The sequence below is a fragment of the Astatotilapia calliptera genome, chromosome 11 (assembly GCF_964374335.1).
Source record: "Astatotilapia calliptera chromosome 11, fAstCal68.1, whole genome shotgun sequence".
NCBI classification, from domain to species: domain Eukaryota; kingdom Metazoa; phylum Chordata; class Actinopteri; order Cichliformes; family Cichlidae; genus Astatotilapia; species Astatotilapia calliptera.
The window spans coordinates 37,235,612-37,243,642 of NC_137432.1; the positions used below are offsets into that span (position 1 = coordinate 37,235,612).

The following is an 8,031-nucleotide window of genomic DNA, read 5'->3' on the forward strand; positions in this document are numbered from 1 at the left end:
CCACATAAAAGCCTACAGAAACCACCACAGCGCTCCTCAGTAATGTCCTGCACACCTGAAAAGACCTCAGCCTGCCAGCAGATGGAGCCGACTTTTTGATGTAGCTCAATGTTTTCAGTGTACGATGAAAATGAAACATGTAACATGTTCGAACTTTGCCGCGAGCTATGACAGATATAAACCCTCAGACGTCATTCAAAATGTGGGTGTTTGATGGAGAGTTGCGGTTAGAGAGAGTTTGGAGACCGTTTGGAGGTTTATGAGAGTGAGGAGAGAAAGTCAGGAGAGAACGGAGCCAGCTAAGAAGAGGAGGATGTCCTCCCCTGTGTGGGAACATTTTGATTTTATTCCTCCCAACAAGGTATGTAAATTTCTACAGAAGATGTATTGTCATGATACTGATGGTGCAATACAATTTATGTTGAGCTGTCTTGACTTTTGTACAAGGTGAAGTGTTTGCTATGTGCCAGGGAGCTGGGATATAACAACAACACCTCATCCATGCTTAGGCACTACAGAGCTTTGCATGAGAATAAGGGGGACACCGATTGTGGAGCAAGACCAGGTGAGCCATCAAATGCAATGATAATATAGCATGCAGTAATGTTACTAAATGATATAACAATATTATACAACTGTTATAAGTTACGTGTGTGATATTTATATTTGTGCTTTATCTTTATTGTCTTTCCTCAGGAGAACAATCTCAAATAGATGAAGACCTGGTCAGCATGGTGATTGAGGACTCCCAGCCATTTAGCATTGTGGAGGACAAAGGATTCAAAAGATTTGTTAAATCATTAAATCCTAGCTATGTTCTCCCCACTAAAAAGGTCATAAAAGCAGTGAAAATTTAGTTTTTACAGAATAAAATGTGAACAGGCAGGACTGAGGCTCAAAGCCTCAGTGTGTAGCTGTCCATACCTCAACGTTACAAAAGCACAACTACTGTCCACACCCCAACCACACCTCACCTCACAGTAAATGATCATTTCCATTTCAAGCATTTCCAAATAATCATTTCCCATACTGCCACTATAAATATACACAGTATACTGCCATCACTACAATATACATGTTTTACACACTCCTTTTGTTGTTGACATTTACAGGCTGTGTGCAAAATGCCACACTCTTCAAATTCATGCCAGCTATTATTTTTACGTCCAGTAGGTGTCCTGCTAGAGCAAATGAAGCTTCATGAAGCTTCGCGTTGGGGTGAACCAATTGGATGAAAAGCTTCAGTGCTTCATGGGGCTTCATCTGCCCATCACTATCAGACAGCACTTCAATAACGTTAGCGACTCAAAAACACTACCAGGCTTAGTGCAATACTCCAGCGCTGTCTGTCGCTCAGCCACACCATTAAGTAGCCCTGCTACTAGTTGATTGGCAGCAGCTGGTGGATTGACTGCAGGTGCGGCAGCTCCGGGCGACAGCACTTCCGGGTCGGAGGTAGCCTGTTGCTAGGTTACCTCCTAACACATCACAGCGGAGCCGGAGGGGAAGACAGGGCGATAGGAGAGACACATACACACGCACACAGATATACACACACACTGGCAGGTCGACCGGTCAGGGCGCCGTCAGATCCTGACAGGACCATGCTGAGGACAGACCGGAGGCACCACCCCATGACATGAGTGAGATTATGAGAGCTATTGCTAGCTCTGAAAAGACGATATTGGACCGTATCGATTCAAGCACGAAAGATTTATTATTCCAGAGGTTGGGACATATTTTTTCTGCACCTGCATTTTGGTACCTGAATGGCAAGCTCGCAAAGTCATCTGCTCTTCGTTTTATAAGCTGGAATGTTAAAGGTATAAATAATCCGGTTAAACGCACAAGGGCTTTTACTCATTTAAAATCATTGAGATCCGATGTTGTATATCTGCAGGAAACACACCTCCGATCAAGTGAACAAATTCAACTAATTAAACTGTTTCTCTGCTTGTCTGCATTGCCACAAATTGTTCTATTTGCTGATGTATCATAGAACTGTACTATATAGTGTATGTACGTTTCTGTGTTTGCTAGTAACTACCATCAACCTAAGGTCTCAGCTAATTTATCTTTGCAGAGATGTTCATTTGATTGTAACAGCAGTAGGAAAGAGCAGTAACAAGAGTAGGACAGCTAAGCTAATTATGGCTAAACATTTGGAATTTAATGAAAGCAAAAATTGACCTTGCAAAGATGGATAGGTTTATTTAGAAAGTCAGCTATTTACATTTAGTGTTCGTCCCAAGTAGGAGATTTTGAATTGAGTCTAAATTGACCGCAAATTTACTTAACTTGTTAAAATCAACCAGGCTGTTACTGAAGCAGTCGAGGAATTACCTTTGAGGTCTCAGTCATAGGTAGTAATGCAAAATCTAACATTACACTAACCTTATATTTTTGTAAAAGGCAAAATGGACTTTTTTCCAGGGTGGGGGAGTGTTTCATGTCTGTAAGTTAAAATTGTTATTTTTGTTGTTTCCTGATTTCTAAGAATTGGGAGAACAATTACATGCTAACAAAATGATGCATTTTGGTTGCCCATGTTTGGTGTTGCTTTGGGCTTAGGGTGATCACTGACGATGACTTACACCTAAAAGAGCTCAAAATCAGAAAACGTTGCTCTAAAACATGTTGACATGGTAAATGAAAATGAACAATAATCAAAATTGATCATGCAAACTGAAAGACTACTTACTATGTTTCTCTTGTTACTTCATTAGCCTCAGTGTTCTCAGATCATTCTTTACATAAAAGCACCCAGTTGTCTTGCAAAGAATGTGTAGGATTAGTGCAATCACACACATTCGAAGATACTGGTAGTTATTGTTTCAAATGCCTATTTCATGACAACCAGGCTAAATTCATCTAAGGGAGTATGAAAGAGATTATCTGGATGCTGAAATGATTGTTAAAATACATTAGGCCAATAATAGTAGACCTGTGCTACATTTGTCCAGCTAGGCAACACATATTTCTGCATAAGAGATACATGAGACACCCTTTAAATAAGCAAATTTCATGTTTAAAACATGGAAATGCAGCCAAAATGGACCATACAATGGCCTCAGTGAACACATCAGCACATAAGTAGAGATGAGGAAACTCAATCACATTAGACATTAATATGACTATGAGTAAATTATATATATTATATATTCTGTTACATGGTTTAAAGAATACAATGTGATAATCACACATGAGAACGCTGTTTCCAGTTATACAAATTTATTTTATTTCACTATTAAAGAAACCAATTATGTGAATAAAAGCTCACCACAAGAACATCTCCCAACCCAGTCTTACAAAGTTGCAGTTACAATAAAAAACTGTTGGTGAGCTAAAAAACAATCCTGGTGCTGATGCTTGTCATTGAACGTTTTGGACAGAGCTCTTGATTGAAATGCCTACCGTTGTGTGTAGGCATTTCGGTCCAGATGTTATGGAGTTCAGTTCAGCTAAGATGTATTTCTAAAGCACCGGATGGCAAAAATAGCCGCTTCTCGGCTGTTTATATTGTAAGGTAAAGACCATACAATATAAGAGAGAAAACCCCCCAACAATCAGATGATCCCCTGTGAGCAAACCCTTGATGACAGTGTCTGTGAAGGTTATCAGTCATCAAGGCCATAGTAGTCTAAGGAGCTTGGAAAGAAAAGCGCCTGGACTTCTTTAAGTTAAAGAAGTCCAGGCGCTTTTCTCCAAGCTCCTTAGACTTGGTGACGGTGGGAAAGAAAAACTCCCTTTTAACAGGAAGAAACTTTCGGCAGAACCAGGCTCAGTGAGGGGCGGCCATCTGCCTCGACCGGTTGGGGGGGGGGCACAGCTGTTATAACCCCTGACGCAGCATAGCTTCTAATTCTGAAAGATACGTAGATACCTTAAACCTGCACTCTATGCAGGACACCAAGCGATGACACGACTTGCAGTACTATAGGAGTCTATGCAGAAACAGTTTTCTCTCTTGAATCTCTGTAATTTTTTTGCTACTGAGTGTCTGGGTGCAGTCACTCATTTTGGGCCAATTAAATCAAATGAACTTCCATTGTCTAAGTTATAGCCCTATTGAACCTGCGTTAACCAGCTTTAATAGGGAGGGCCAAAGTCGTAGTTGTGCTAAATTTCCTCGAATTCTCCTCGGAGATTTTCGAGTAGCTTCCTTTGTTCTTGAAAGTTCTTTTCCATTTGTCTCATCGCTTCCCGTCCATTCCACATCTTTTTGGTAAGGTCACTAACCGTATTTTCTAAGGCCTTATTTTGTTGTTTGAGTATGTCAACTTGGACATCGTAGTTGTTTATCAGATTGTTATGTTCTTCCTGTGAATCATACAGATTTTTCTTGACCTCTTCAAGCTCTCTTTTCATTTCCTCAAATTCATGGCACAACAACTCCTTTTCTCTGTTGGTCACGTTAAAATCATGTTCGGAGTCTTTCTCAGTGGCTTTGAAGATCCGTGATTCTCCTTTCGCACCCTCATCGTGTGGTTTCAGTTCTTTTTGAGAATCACCACTCCTTTTGGAAAGCTCCTGGAGGTCCTGTTCAAGAAGTTCGTTATGCCGCCTCAATATGTCAATTTCATGTGCAAAGCATTGGAGTTCCAGGGTCTGTCTGAGCTGTTCACTGTCCGTTGTTTTGTTTTCCTCATTCATGATCCTTTTTCTTTCTTCCCTCTCTTGTAACTCTTTAAAGGCTGTGTTTGCCTGATGGAGCTCAGTTTTAACAGCCTGTATTTCCTGTTGCATGTCATCTTTTTCCTTTTCAAAGTCCCTTTTCAGCTCACACATGCGTTTTATCATCACATCATTTTTCTTTCTTAAAGACTGGTTGTCCTTTTCCATGCCTTTCACTTTTATAACATAGCCTGCCTTTTTGCTTTGCAGCTCTCTGATTTCATCCTGCATTTCCTGCATCACCTCTTTGTGTTGCTGAATTTCTTTGCTATTGGAGCTCTGTGAATCCTGTAGAACTGTATTCAAATATTCCAGCTCTTGAATTCTGATGTGAATTGTTTCATTCTCTAGTTGCAGGTCTCTTTTCCTCTTGTTTTTAGAGAACCCACTTCGTTTGAAGAGAACTTCAATGTTTTTTTGGAGAATCTTGTTCTCATTTATGAGCTCTCTTTTTTGCTCCTTAAGGTCGGCGTTCTCGACTTTAAGGTCACGTATGGTAGAGTTTTGTTGTTTGAGAGTTTTATTCTCATTTTTCAGCTCTTTGATTTGCTGTTTAAGTTTTTCGTTCTCGGCTCTCATGTTGCATACAACAGGATTTGACAGACTCATATTTCAAATTGAAGTTGATGCTAAATCTCTGTACCAACTAAAAGATTTTTTAAAAATACCGTCAACTGTGTCAGAAACGCAAGTTTCCAGTAGTTTCCTGCCTAGTGAATTCTTCCACTCTCTTTGAAAGACTGCCAAGAGTGAGAACCTCTCCCCTATTTATAGGTTTTCGTGTGCTGATGTCATAAAGAAGACCAGAGATCAAAGGGATTCTGGTGAAACGTCACTGTGTCTGGTCTGGGCAGTTCTGAATTGAATAATAACAAAATGACGGGGGGCGTGTCTGGTAGCCATGTGAAGACGTGTTGTACAGGGCTCCTCAATGGACTAACTTGTTTCATAATTCCATTGCTCCAAAACTAACGAACTTTTAACAACAGTACGATAACACGCCCGTGTGCTGCTCTGAGGCACTTTTTACATCTTCAAGGCTACGGTGTACGAAATATGAGCAAAACTAGATCGGGGAAAGAGCAGGCCGCAAAAGCCTCGGACCTGTCACGGTTGTTAAAGAGTGGACTCAGGCGCGGAGCTCAGAAATAATGACAGTGCATTTATTTACAGTGCAGCAAGGTGACAACAGTTCAAATGTGCAACAATGGTGATAGTGCGTCCCTCCTTCCGTGTAAGCCCGTGCGTGGTAGTGAGTGCCCGTCTCTCCTCCAAGTGCTTCCTTAGTGTCCGTAAATCCTCCGTCAATCCCTGGGTGAACACACACACACACACACGACAGCAGAATGAGTACGAAGATCAGACAGTAGTGATGGGACGTTCTGTATCGAGGCTTCGGAGCGTGTGTCGAGTAATGGAGGGGGCGTTTCCGCGAAGCGCGTATCGAGGCTTGCTTCATTTATGGGAGGAGCTGAAAATGATGACGTCCGAAGCCTCGCTGCCCGGCTGTACCACGTGACTGGTTCATGAAGTGGTTCGAACTTTGCCGCGAGCTATGACAGCGATATAAACCCTCAGACTTCATTCAAAATGTGGGTGTTTGATGGAGAGTTGCGGTTAGAGAGAGTTTGGAGACCGTTTGGAGGTTTATGAGAGTGAGGAGAGAAAGTCAGGAGAGAATGGAGCCAGCTAAGAAGAGGAGGATGTCCTCCCCTGTGTGGGAACATTTTGATCTTATTCCTCCCAACAAGGTATGTAAATTTCTACAGAAGATGTATTTTCATGATACTGATGGTGCAATACAATTTATGTTGAGCTGTCTTGACTTTTGTACAAGGTGAAGTGTTTTCTATGTGCCAGGGAGCTGGGATATAACAACAACATCCATGCTTAGGCACTACAGAGCTTTGCATGAGAATAAGAGGAACACCGATTGTGGAGCAAGACCAGGTGAGCCATCAAATGCAATGATAATATAGGATGCAGTAATGTTACTAAATGATATAACAATATTATACAACTGTAATAAGTGACGTGTGTGATATTTATATTTGTGCTTTGTCTTTATTGTCTTTCCTCAGGAGAACAATCTCAAATAGATGAAGACCTGGTCAGCATGGTGATTGAGGACTCCCAGCCATTTAGCATTGTGGAGGACAAAGGATTCAAAAGATTTGTTAAATCATTAAATCCCAGCTATGTTCTCCCCACTAAAAATGACGTAAAAGCAGTGAAAATTTAGTTTTTACAGAATAAAATGTGAACAGGCAGGACTGAGGCTCAAAGCCTCAGTGTGTAGCTGTCCATACCTCAACGTTACAAAAGCACAACTACTGTCCACACCCCAACCACACCTCACCTCACAGTAAATGATCATTTGCATTTCAAGCATTTCCAAATAATCATTTCCCATACTGCCACTATAAATATACACAGTATACTGCATCACTACAATATACATGTTTTACACACTCCTTTTGTTGTTGACATTTACAGGCTGTGTGCAAAAGGCCACACTCTTCAAATTCATGCCAGCTATTATTTTTACGTCCAGTAGGTGTCCTGCTAGAGCAAATGAAGCTTCATGAAGCTTCGCGTTGGGGTGAACCAATTGGATGAAAAGCTTCAGTGCTTCATGGGGCTTCATCTGCCCATCACTAGCCTTGAGGGTCACCTTTTCTGGGACAGCTGGCTGTACTCAGCAAATACCCAGAGAGTACTTCAGGCCAGCGAAAGAAGAGCTGTAGTGCCAGCTGTGCTGTGTGTGGCGGCTTCTTTCTGCTGGTCTGTGGAGAGGTGAGCGTGTGTGTTACATCCCCCAGGAGGACGTCTCTTCTCCCTATTAACCCTTTGTTTTGTCCAGGCTCCACCTCCTCTGTCCTGATTGGATGCTGCGCAGAGTCTGGCTAATTGGTAATCAGCAGAGCACTATTTAAGGCCTGTGGAGCTGTGCTTCTGGGCCCTCTGACCATTTTGGTTGGCATACTTGTGCAGGCCTTTGTATCTTGTATGAGCGTTGTTGTTTTCTTCATGTTCAGACTGCTTGTAGGGGAGAGCTGCCTTTTGTTTTGACACCCTGTTTTCTCCTGTTTATGTGTTGTTAGGTAGGTTATGGTTATAGGTTGTATATTTTGTTTCTTTGGAGTTAGGTAAGTTTCTTTTATTTTTACGTCAGGGATGTTTTGTTTGTTATGTTGGCCTTGGCTCTCCCTGACGTTACACCTCAGTCTGAACCCAAATCCCATCACCAGTATTAAATAAACCTTCTAAAATTACCATCTTGGCTCCTCCTTCTCTATCCACATTTATGTTTGTCCCTTCAACCCCCTAGACTAGCCAGGGGACGTAACATTGATT

The 8,031-nt window shown here is 41.7% G+C and overlaps 1 long non-coding RNA gene across 1 annotated transcript; it reads left to right on the top strand.

Moving 5' to 3' along the window:
• Positions 1-313: 313 nt before the first annotated feature.
• Positions 314-7,950, top strand: LOC145431988 (uncharacterized). Its single transcript, XR_013912328.1, has 3 exons — positions 314-565; positions 697-6,624; positions 6,756-7,950. It is a non-coding gene; the product is annotated as an uncharacterized LOC145431988 (long non-coding RNA).
• The last annotated feature ends 81 nt before the right edge of the window (positions 7,951-8,031 follow it).